The sequence below is a fragment of the Pinus tabuliformis genome, chromosome 2_2, assembly GCF_031772625.1.
Source record: "Pinus tabuliformis cultivar Carrire ecotype Pingquan chromosome 2_2, CPIR1, whole genome shotgun sequence".
Lineage (NCBI taxonomy): Eukaryota > Viridiplantae > Streptophyta > Pinopsida > Pinales > Pinaceae > Pinus > Pinus tabuliformis.
The window spans coordinates 163,731,189-163,744,458 of record NC_142300.1 but is presented as its reverse complement, the minus strand read 5'-3'; positions in this window follow the sequence as shown (position 1 = coordinate 163,744,458).

The window sequence follows — 13,270 nt, the reverse complement described above, 5'->3', positions numbered from 1 at the left end:
AGAATCTTTCAACTTGAGTAGTCTGGTTGTTGAATTTGAAAAATCCAGTCAAATCAATGAAAGAGATGGCTTCCATCTGGTGAGCAGTGGTCTTATTGAAACCAATGGTGGAAACTATCCTCACACCATGCATGATCTGGTTCAATCTTCAAAATGTGATTTTACAATATTTAGAGGTTTCAGGACTTGTCATCTAGTCGAGGCACTTCAAATTTTGTTGATGGTTACGTCAGGATCTCGTGATTATGGTAAGCCCCTTGAACTAATTCATATATGGTTTCTCTCGCACAATAATTCTCTTTGCATGGTTTCAGTTTATGTAAATTTCTTTTTGAAAGATGTTTGGTATTTTAGATGTAATTTTTTAAATTTTCAAGATCTCACTTCTAATGGATTCAAGAATCTTCTTCAGTTGATTCATATTCATGCAAATCTCTTGCATAAAAATCGGGTTTGGAATGTGTATCTCTCTTAAAATCATAGAAATGTGAAGTTGATCACCTCAAAGATCATCTTTGGTCGAAGGAATCATATCTATCAGATTTATTTCATGATAAGTGACTCCTGGTTTTCCTTATGAATATCATATCCGTGAATCTTGTTCTTCACAACACCTGAAATCCCCTTGAGTGTGAATGAATGCATGATTTATTGTGCAAACCAAATTCTTCTTTGTTCACTATATTCTGATCGGCGTCATGTGTTTGTTGTACTAGAATTATTGTTCACTTCTTTTTATGATTACGATGCCAATGCAGAGTGTCATTTTCATGCGAAGAAGATGATTTTATTATTCAAAGCATTAGTGAAGATGTTAAAACTAATATATCTTTGTTATTTTCAAACCCAGAATCTCATGCCAAAAAAGTTCCATCTGATCATGATATTAACTATCATTCGTTCACCACTTTCAAACTAGTTTATCCAATGACAATTGTTTTACATCCTTTGATCTTGATGGTTCAACATCCCACCATTCAGATACTTGCCGAGTAGTTGAAGCACTTCATCCGTAGCTGATGGTTATGTCAGGGCCTCATTGTCTTGGCATGTCTACTGAATATGATTAGATATATTTTCCCTCACGATATTCTCATCCCAATCTCACGCTTTTAATTAAAGATTCATTGTTTCAAAGTTTTCAAGGTTTTTAGGAGGATTGTTTCGAATTTCATGATCCAATCACCAAATGACTGGAGCAATATTACTTGGTAAGCTCCATTGCAAATAACATGATTCAACCTTTACTCATTCTTGTTAAGAAAGATGACGCAGAAGAAGGTGCATTCACAATAAGTTTTTAGATGTTTGTTTGATTATGGTTTGGACGAAAAGATAAGAATGTGAACTGGTTGATGCGGCACATCTTTCTGCCCACAAGAAATACCTTCTTTTTTTTGTTCAAGCTCTTCAAGCTCTTATCTATTCTCTTGCATATTAATTTATATCAATTTTAATCAATCGTATCTTTGTGATTGCGGGTTAAGAACAACTATGGTGACATCATTGTTTATTTCATTATATGTGACCTCAACCTTCTAGCTATTAGGTAGGAGTAGGATTAGTTGCATTCTAGTTTCCCTTCTTTTTCACTCATTCTGCACTTGTTCTCTTTAGCCTTTCTTTCATTTTCTTAGTTTTTTCTTCCATCATGTTTGGTTTACCCTCCTTTGTTTGTGCTTTGGTTTCACTTTCTTGTTGTGTTGTTCCTTTTCCTTTCTATTTCCTTTCTATTCCGTTGATAAGAATTTGCGTGAAGGGTGTACTATTTGGGCTTGAAAGGAAATGTGGAAAAATAGAGAACGACTTTGTGACACTACAACATTTGGATAACTCTCCATCCTTATTCCTCATCTTGGTTACACATTTTGGTCGATGATGTTCCGATGGAAAATATGATCCTTGCGTTAGGAAATCCTTGTGTCGAACCATGATCTCCATGTCTATTCTAGAAACCTCATGCTTACACTCATGTCTTTATGTTCAATGTTTTCAGGCTAATCCAATCAAGTAGAGAAGGACAAGGGGAAAATCTAAATGAGAAAACCAATATCATAGGTCTTATATACACTTCTCTAAAGGGACAACCTCTCCTACTCTCAATAAGTCAGGATCCCTCTTCCGCCCATGAAATAAATAAGTGTTGATGCACAATACTATATAAATAAATAAATAAAGGTGAAAGAAGAGAAAGGATTCTTGTGAAAAGAGGTGAAGAAAGCAACTCTACCGGGGTACTTTCCAGGCTCAATGATAGAAAAGCAATGTTTTTGTTCCTGAAGTGACTCCACCAGGGTACTATCCAGGCCTGCTGGCAGTAAAGCAACACCGGAGATGAAACACTATACTATGAAAATTTAAAGCTCATGAACTTCATTACCCTCTCTTGATTTGAAACATAATGTGATCGATGATCTTATGTTTGTGTTTAACCAAGTAAAGGAATGAAGGGGATTATGTTTATGCATAGGTTAAGTGGGGAATCCATGGTAATCTAAACAATGAATCAATACTCCTTGAAGAACTAGACCTTGCATGAAAAAATTAACCAAGGTAGAGAAGCTAGAGTTATACTAGTGTGTCGCCAAGTGTTGTTTTTGTGAAAAACATCCTCCAAAATTTTTCTTATACTTAAATTTTGGAGCCTACCGTGGATCTTGTGATTGACCTCTCCATAGTCACTTCTAGCTCTGTTAATCTTTTAAGCTCCCTTTTAGATAGTAAGTGTTGAAGTCACCTAATCGCACATGCTTAATCCGCAAAGTATTCATGGGCACACTCCTACGCACAAGCTTGAATAAGCCTAGCATATTCTATCAAGGCAATGCTTGTTCTACGTTCAATCCATGTCGACAGTCAGTGTGCACCAACATTAACAATTTCTCACTTCTAACTGCCTTTGTACTTCTATTTTGGTGAGTTTTGAAAATTGTCGCTTATGTGCACCCTCACTTTCAAAAGTGTCATTTTCATTATTTTGATTTCCCTCACTCCAATTAGTGTTTTTTTCATGTTACATTCACTCTGGCATGTGTTGATTTCACTATCTTTTGTATTTTGCAAGTGTTGTTCGCACTTTCTTGTCATATCACAAGTGTTTTCTTTCGATGTGGGAACTGTCGGTTATCATGTAAAGTGGAGTTTTTCCTTGTTTCAATGGGAAATATTTGTGATAATGAGTTGTTCTTATCATGTAGACATTATCACACTCATTTCCAAAGTTTCAAGCACTGTCACACAAGTGTCGCCACTTTCGTTGCAAAGTGTATCTTTTGTGTTGCACTTAGTAGGACCCGTCGCAAAGTTGTTGCATTGAGGAATATATGTGTTCATATGTTCTAAGTGTTCCTTGTCATGTCATTAAGTGATCTAAGTGTGTGATCATGCTCAAAATATCTCTCTTTCTCATGTTTACTCATTGATCCAAAACTTAGTCTAATTGGGAAAACTCTTTGATCGAGCCACTCAGCCTCATCTTGCCCAGCCAAAGCTGTGCATTGCATAGTCTTAGGCCTCAATAAGCACCCTTGTCCCTTGGCACTATGCAATTCATAGTCTTTGCCTTCCAGGATTTTGCATTGTGCCATCACAGTGCTCAAGAACATCCTCTGACCTCCAAACATATGCAATCTCTCTCTCTTGCCCAACCAGAACTACGCATTGATAGTGTCAAGCCTCAAGCCTAAACCTTTAGCTCTTGAACTACGTAATCACCCAACCTCCTCTTCCTTTCATAACTATGTAGTTGGATGAATCAGTGCTCAACCCCACAGCTTGGCTCACTAAGCTCCCAAACTGCACAATCTTGTTCCTCAGTCCAACCTGAACTACGCATTGTGCAGTCTCAAGGCTCAAGCCTGACCCTTGAGTACCTGAGCCATGCAATTGCGCAGTTACTGAGCCTCTCCCTCAACCTGTCACCCAGTTCCTGCTCATTCAGTGGATCATCATGCAACATCTTAGACTAGGGGTTTATTAGATTGATGTCACCTTTTCATGAGTGAATTGCAAATGTAGGTACTATGTCATACCATGACAAGATGATTATGAATGAGATGGAGAAGGATGCCATGCTACAAGACACTTTATTAGATTCAAATACAAGATGATCAATCAAGAGAAAGAAAAGGGACATCAAATTGAGACAACAACTAGATATCAAGTTCCATTGAAGACTCCTCATCTCTAAGCCATTTGGAGGACAAAGAAAAAGATCATGATCCATATTTTAGGAGAATCAAAGCAAGAAACAAAAAATAATGGCTTGACATTGCCATGTCATCAGTGTCATGTCATGCATGTCATGAGTCATCATGAGCCACATCATTTTGTGGAATATCTAATTCAATATTGGAGAAATATAATGTAAAGTGAAAGTCCAAGAGTCATTCATGTAATGTGAAAAGTCATGTAGGAAGTAAAGAGGTCATAGAGAAGTCGAACAACCATGAGGGTAGCCCAAGAGTCACAAGGAAGGTGAAGGATCACCCCATTTGTTATATATACACCCTAATTGTATGATCAAAGGAATTTTCACCTTGGTTTCTCCCATAAGGCATCAGAGAGACAAAGTTAGTAATTTTGGGGAGAAAGTCATGGCTCCAATGCTCCATTGGAGCTAGTGATGCTTGTTGTATTCATGTATCTCGGGACTTTTACTTAATACTTGAAGCCTGATGGCCGACATGTTTTCATGCATGGATTGTGAATATTTGTAAGACTATTCTGTAAATATTTATGGTTCATGTTTGCTTTCACCTGTACTAAAGTAGTTGAACTATTTCAGTTATTTTAGTGCTCATCTAATTGAATATGTGTTGTAATGGTTGAAACGATCGTTGCATCTATGTGGACTATTATGCTTGATGTTAAGCGGTTATGTTTTCACTTGTGTGCACCTCTACTAGGGTGGTATTATTACCTCTCTCTTAGAGGCTCACCTTTCCTCCATCCACAATAGAAGAACTTGGATACACCTGCAACTGAAAATTCACCAAGCACACTTACATTCTTTTTGCAAAGGCACATATATGCTTCTCTCTCTTGTTGACAATTAAAGCCAAGGCAAATCTATAAGAAAATATGGCAATCTGGTTGATACTCTGGATGGAGCTCCTATTCCAAATGATGTGAGGTATACTTGGGACTTCACATTGGGGAGACCCCATTGGTTGATGAATTTCTAACACCATAAACACCTCCCTATTTTGGGTTGCTATGGTACCCAAAAGTTTCTATTGAAAAAGGTGAGGAAATATTTCCTCCACATTCTCTCAAATGTACCATTCAGCCTTGCCTGAAAGTTATCATTTCAACCCAATTTGACAAAGGTCATGCTACCCTCATCTTATTGTTCTAGACCTATTACGAAAAAACTATATCCTCTATAAACTCTACCTAAGCATCTGGTGGAAAATACTCTATAGAAGGTAGGATCTATTCATCTCCATGTTATAACATGGAAGGCTCATAGAATTTTAGATTCTCCACATTCACCACTAAGTAAATGTGCATGTATGAGGGTAGATTGACTCTGTAGGTGTCTTGTGCTATTCAATAACCCCCCATTTATTAATGGTTGTAGTTAATATTACATTATAAAATGGTGACCCGTTAAAAAATCCATCCAAAAAATAAACTTAACATTTAGGCACTTCTTTTATTTTTGGAATAAACCAATATATCAATCAAACCCCATTTTTTTTCAAAAGAACTACTAAATTCTTGCCTTCCCAAATTCAGAATGATTAAGCATCATCAAAAGACCTTGCTAACCCACAAAATCTAGTAAAAAATGATTAAAAGAGGACTCTATTCTTTATACCAAGAAACTATTATATTTTTGACATAAACTAGGTCCTTAAGCTTTTCTCTTCGAAGCCAAGTCTTGCATCGCATATCGCCATTTATAAAGGAACCTCCTTAAAAAGTTATATTAAATCACGCGAGATGTGAAATTACGATGGTGTCATAACCTTTATCACATCACATTTCGAGAATTCAAAGGAACACCGCAAACTTACCATTAGCCGATATTGTGAAATGTGATCAAGACCTAGACCCACTCCTTAAATATATCACAAACAAATGTTTAAGTCTGCCACTCATTGAAAAAGGTATTTGCATAGAAGAAACTTTACAAGTAGCTATGTTTTGAAACAATAAACAAGCGGCTCGCATATCGCATCTCGTAGAAACAAAAGAGAAGGTAAGAAAAGTGAAAAGGAATAATGTGATAATGTGATCTGCGATATTTCTTCACAAATCACAAAATCGCCATTATCGCAGTTCAAAGGCTCACCACCCTAGAAGCTTTCTTCCCGATTTATGATGCAAACATTTATGAGCATTAAAGCTAAGGGATAACGAAGCATTAGTGGGCATTTAGTGAGAGATAATTGCATTTATGTGTGAAAATCCATTTAGCGTGATATGATATCTTCTTACGTGCGTTCAAATAAAACTCCTTTTATCACCTTTACATGTTATGCGCATTATTTCATTTCATGTTCATTATCATCTTTGTGTATCCAATAGCTGTTGTTCTTCACTTTTAGGGAAAATCCACAAAGCAAATCATTGAGAGCAATGGTAAAGAAAGGCAAGGCAGTCATCTCTGAGAAGACAGAAATGACTCCTGTGTTTACGGATACTACATGCAACAGAGAGGGAGGAACCTATACATGGGAGGCCATGTATAATATTCTGGAGGAAGAGCAACCAAGGATTCTAGAAATGAAGGTTACAGTTGACGGACATGATTCCTCAGACGCTTCCATGTTTGAGACAACATGCTCATTTTTGCATCACATAACTACGCGTCCGAAGAAAATCCATTATACAAACATGGTTAAATGGGTTATTGATGAAGTTGACATTTGAGACAGAGAATTCAAGACAAGAAGCCAAGAGGTTATGGGCTCTTTTACACCAGACAACCTGCGGCTTATGTACCACCTATGAGAGCCATAAGTCATCTACAACAGGAAGTTCGTCGAGAAGTTTTCCAAAGAGAACGAGGACCCAACGGACTGCACCAGGACCTATTCAAATAATGAGGACAGAATCAATAAATAAAGAATGGTATGTACACTACTGCATCTATTTGTCCACCTCATATTTTTGCAGCGGCCATCCTATGTAGACTATTTGGTAAATCTGATAGTACTAAATTCTCCCTAGAATGGTTTCCATTAATAGATGCAGTCGTTAATGCAACTGTAATGAATTGGGCACAAATTTTGTCTGACAATTTATCAAGAACAATAATGGAGTATAGAAGGAAAATAAGTATTGCCTCGAGGGTTTACCCTCCAATTCAAGGATAATTTTAGGGGCGAATGTTCGCCCTTTGGCGAAATTAAGGGGTTTTAAATTTTTAGTGGGCGAATATTTTGTATCATAGTACATTTTTACAAATCACCTCAAATAGCCCACCTTATTTTAAGGGAGAGGGTAAAAAAGGTAAATTTAGCCCTTGAAATTAGGACTTAAAACCTTCCATTAGCCCATTTTCAAGAATAGGTTTTATTTAAGTGAATCCATTCGCCCATTTTCAAGAATAGGTTTTATTTAAGTGAATCCTATGGGCCAAATACCATATTTATAAAAGAGGTATGGTAAATTAATAAAAATATAAATAAATGAGAGATATGGTAAATAAATAAAACATTTTTTATATTTACTCCATAAGTCACCTTATATACATGTAAGGGTGTAAACAAATTAAAATATAGGTAAAGTGGAGGTATGGTAAATAAATAGAACGTCTTTTTATACTTACTCAAAAGGTATGGTAAATAAATAAAAATATAAATAAACTATACGTATCGTAAATAAATAAAACCTCTTTTTATATTTAGTCCATAACCCTCGTTCTATTTATGAAGGCTCAAGAAAGAGGTTTTATTTAAGTGAATCCTATGGGCCAAATACCATATTTGTAAAAGAGGTATGGTAAATTAATAAAAATATAAACAAACGAGAGGTATGGTAAACAAATAAAACATTTTTTTATATTTACTCCATAAGTCACCTTATATTTACGAACACTCAAAAATGGGTTATATTTAGGTGAAACCTATGGCCAAAATACTATGAGACAAATACCATGGACTAGATTGTTATTAATACCATGCAAAAAACCATTATTAACCCTAATATTAGAATTAATAAAAATAAAAATGGCACATGGTATTGACCCATGGTATTCACCAAAATGGCACATGGTATTGACCCATGGTATTCACATAGAATGTAACCTATTTAAATGGGGGAATTAAACCAGCATGTAGCCTATGCTAAGATTCACTAGGACTTTACAAAGTTTTATTATTTAGTGAAAGGCTCACAAAGATCTTACAAGATTTTATAATTGAGTAAAATATTCGCCATGCCTAGTGAGAGATTCACCAAAAAATTATATATACATATTATATTATTGATAAAATCGCCTTCCATTTTTCCTATATACCATGGATATTCGCCCATTTATTATATTTATAAATTTAGGGGTGGTTCTTAAAATTTTCCCTGCTCCAATTTTTATGAGAGCCTATGTAATGGATGCAATTCGTTTCGGTTTGAAATTTCCTATCATGGGATGGAAGTGGACTATTCAGAATCTGCTTCCCATTCACATATACCATAAAGACATGTGGGAATCTAACTTTTAACCACATTTTTTCAAAATTTTCCATGGATTTATGCTCCCTACTCACAGACGGCTTTATAATCGAGATGCCCCCAGGTTTTCCCAAGAAGCTAAGATAGATATCCTTCCAGTGGCCAGAAGGTTTGGGGAGGAGACATTTATGTATATCAGGGTATTTGGCAACATTACCTCCCATCATGTCCTCCCATACTATGTTCCAGACAAATTGATGGCTAGAGAGATAGCTTATCAAATAGCTAGTGAGGGAGGGATGAGCAAAACATTAAAGGAATCAAAAAATGCCATCTGGCCTACATTCCCTTTGCAGTGTGGATAATTTGCATTACACAACCTATGGCATGCATTTAAAGAAGCAGAGAATATGTTATCTCTACAATTACCTAAATTCCCTGGAAAGAAATATGACCTGTTCGGCACTGCCAAAGACTTTACCACCATGGAAAAAATAAAAGTATTCAGTAATGAAGAAGATGCATTTGATGACATCTTTTAGCAGAAAAACACCTTCACAAAGATGAAGCATATGGAACAATTACCTTTTTACCAAGGAGATCTTGAAACCTTTTACGAGTACAGAGAAAGGAGGTTAAAAAAGGTCCCATTGGACCAATTATTGATTGAACCAATAAGGGAGCCTACTCCCAGTGTAAGTATAGAAGGTCAATCCAAAGAAAATTCTAAAACTGATTCTGGAGCAAAATCCCAAGATAAATCATCACAAAATGGGAAAAACAGAAGTAGAGAGTTAGAAAAGGATACAACCCAATCTATAGAGAAGACAACTGAGAAAATTTCAGCAAGAAAAAAGGCTGAAATCCATGCTACCTCCACACAACCAATAAAACCTCTGGTGATTGATTTAGAGGAAGAATGGGACAACTTTAATAAGGGGCTCAATACAGAGGAACAAATGCCAGAGTTGCAAACTCCACAACAGAAAACAACTTAGGAAATTATAGCAGAGGAGACTGTAAATACTCAAGAGGTAGAACACATCCCTGTTACCCCCACCTCTGAAATTGTTTTGAGAATAGAGGAGATTCCCCCTCTAGATGTGTTTTATATCCCACAACACAAAGTTGTTGTTAAAAGACAAAGGAAGAAAAGGAAGTTGGATTCTACAGCTGTTACTACCCCTGATAATGAACCGATGGATGTTCTCTAGAAAGACTCACCCATCGACCCGTCCGCCAACCTTACTAGACTCTCACAGTTTGCAGGTGCCTATGCTACAACAACCATCGACAAAGCAACAGAGGTGAAAATGTTGCTTAAAGAAAAAGAAGATAAAATTTTGTTGCTTGAACAACAATTACAACAAGAAAAATCTAACCAGCAGGTAGAGATACAGTTAGCTAAGCTACAACAAGAGTTCGAGCAGATGAAAATAAAACATCAAACCAGCTTAGCAGAGAAGGAAGTGCAAATACAAGGAAAAATTGATCTACATAAAGATGATCCATAAATTGATCAGTTTATTACTGAAGCGCTCGACCTTAACTCCCAGCTAATGCACCAAAAAGAACTATTATGCTAGAAGATTTCGCAATGGAATTCTTATTGTGAAACAAGCAACAAATTGACAAGTCAAGTTGTGGAAATGAGACTTGAATATGATGAAATTTTGAAAAAGGTCTCCGACTTCATCACCTGGCAGAATTCAGAAGATGGGAGAAAAGCCGACTTGCCTAAACTAGAGGATTGACATAAAGAAATCTTATTTGAAAACTGGGGTTTTTAGCTTAAAGAGGCAGAAAAGGCAACAACAGACGCGACAACAGCAACAAACAAAGTCATCGAAAATATTAATGAAAAATTACATAGCACCAACCTTGTGGTAGAATCCATTCCAGGTTTTCTTCCTAATGTAAAACAACTTGACCTACAATGGAGACAGGCAACAGAAGAAAAAGCAGAAGCAATTAGGCAAATGACCAGAATAAACTGGGAAGCATATTGGTGACATTTGGTGAAACCTCATAACCAGTGTATTACCTTGCGATGCCTAACCACTTCTACGGAGAAAATGGTGCCAGCACTGACCGACGTCGTATTCACTGGACAGTTGAAAGTGGAAATCATCCAACTAACACAGCTTAAGCCCATGACAGACATTTACGATCTAAAGGATCAAATGTAGAACAATTAGTCACCATGCTCATTTCTATTTTGGTTTTATTTTTCATAATTTGAGGAAGGTCTTTTAAACCTCCTCAACTATTTTTGTAATAATTTATTTTTAGTTTTATAGTTTAAGTATTTAAACCCCTCTCATGCATTTAGAGAGGGGTCCATAAATTTTATTAGAAACAATATTCAAAAAATGCACTTCTATCCCTTTGAGGAATTTCTTGTGAAATTAATGAAACATGATTTTTTATCTGATCTAGCACCTTCTACTGAAATTGCACTTTTGTGCTCTTAGATGGTGTTGAATGGACTGTAAGTAGATCAATATTGTTGAAGAAAATGAGTAGGACGTATTATATATAGTACTTTTATCTTGTAATTCTTTTTACTTATGTATCAAGCAATAATTTCTCTTAAAGTTGTTTATGTATGTAAGTTTGAATCTTGGTTTCCATTATTGCACTTTTGCATGATGATGATCTATATTTTTTGCTAAATACATGAATAATTTCTTATGCAGTATATCTTTCACAATCGTTTCGGCTAACTTTTTATATGAAACGATTATTGTTAAAATGAATTCATTTCTCATTTCAATTGAATGATCTTTATTAACAATTGCTTTTAGACATTATTGTAGATCACATACATCAATTTACTCCCATGTATAGTTATAATTAGATAGTGTTTAAATTAGGATAAAATTCATGTGATTATTAGTTTCGATTAGATTATTTCTAGCTTAAACATTACTCCAAAATATCACATATCACCCCATCAGCACAATTATAAAATATATTGGGAAATTGGTTCCACTATCCCCAGTCGGAGCCACTACTCCAAACTGAAAAGGAGTTGCCAACCAAGGCCAGGACCAGGTGGTTTTCCGCCATGTTGAAGCAATGATTTTCGAGACTTCAACATGTTGGCACTAGAAGGAGGGCTTGATTGTGAATGGCAAGTAAATCCAAATAAACAGGTCATTTTAAGAGTAAAACTCCTTCACCATCACCTCCAACTTCTCAAAAGCATTCCAAATCCCCTGATCCTAAGCGAGAAGTTGCAAATAAAATTACAGAACCCATTGCTGAAATCCCAAAAAATCCAGATCATTCTTCTTCTACCGAAGCCCCTGAAATCCAATCTTTGATTCATAAATTACAGGGTATTTCATTATCTCAAGAAGAATCTGAGTTATCCCATTATAATGTTACCTCTCAGTTTACCCCGTCTCAACGGTTAACTAGAGCACATAGTGAAAAGCTTGGAATCCCTTTATTCAAATTTCCTTTGCCAAGCCATAAGAAAGCTAAGAAAATACCATCCGAATCTCACAGCTAGGTTCTTTCATCATCTTCATTCATTCTGTCTATACCATCACAAGATCAATCATCTGCCTCGCCACTCCAGATCGTGATTCACACAGGTACAGGAGCTACATCTTCCTCTACCCAATCACATTCAACCACTGCTACACCTTCTCCTACTCACATACCAGCAATGGCACAGAATCCTCCAAGGCCATGGACAAACCAAAGAGCTATTAGGATGGCTGGGCCTTTACATCAATTGCCAGATCATTGAGAGAAATGGTTATCCAAATTCAATCCTGATAATGGCCTACTAGCTGAGGAACATATAAACAATTTCATGTTGTCCATTAACTTGAATAAAGTAGTGGAAGAAGATGCAGTTGTAAGATTATTCCCATATACTTTACAAGGAGCATCAGGATCATGGTACTTCTCGTTAACATCAGGTTCTATTAATAGCTGGGATGCTTTCCAAGAGCAATTTTTAACTAAATTTTGGGATGATAGATCCGCAACTACCCTAATTAATGATCTCTCCAATTTGAAAGCTGAACCGAAAGAGCCCATTAAGGACTTCAACTCTCGCTTCAATAAATTATTGAATAAAATACCAATGACGTCTAAGCCCAATGATGTGGTCCAAAATGAGTCGTATATTTCTGCTCTATCGTCAAACACAACTATCTTCGTTGATAGAGTTGCTAAACCAACGTTAGTTGAAAATATGAAAGAGGCAATAGTTGTGGAAAAATGCATTCTAGCTGTAGAAAAGAAAAATGCATTAGAAGAATGAAAATCTAAGAAAGTAACCTTTAGGGACGACTCTAAGAAGAGACCACCAAAAGATCCTTTTGACCTTGAAGGGTTAAAGAAAGTCCTCAAGACCATGTCTCACGAAATGGTTGATATTAAAAAACAGGTAGCCGAGACTTACTCTAAGAAATATTTTAGAACATTTAAAAGGAATTCCCCTTCTGATCCTAAACCTCCAAATGCTATATCAAATGTTGAATCAGATGGAGAGGAGGATGAAGTTTCAACAAACCAAGAACAAACAGATGATCAAGAAGTGGCAAAATTACAAGGAATGTGGGATTTTATCCTTCCCAATGAAGAAACCCAAGAAGCTTTGCCAGTCGCTACCCGAAGTAAA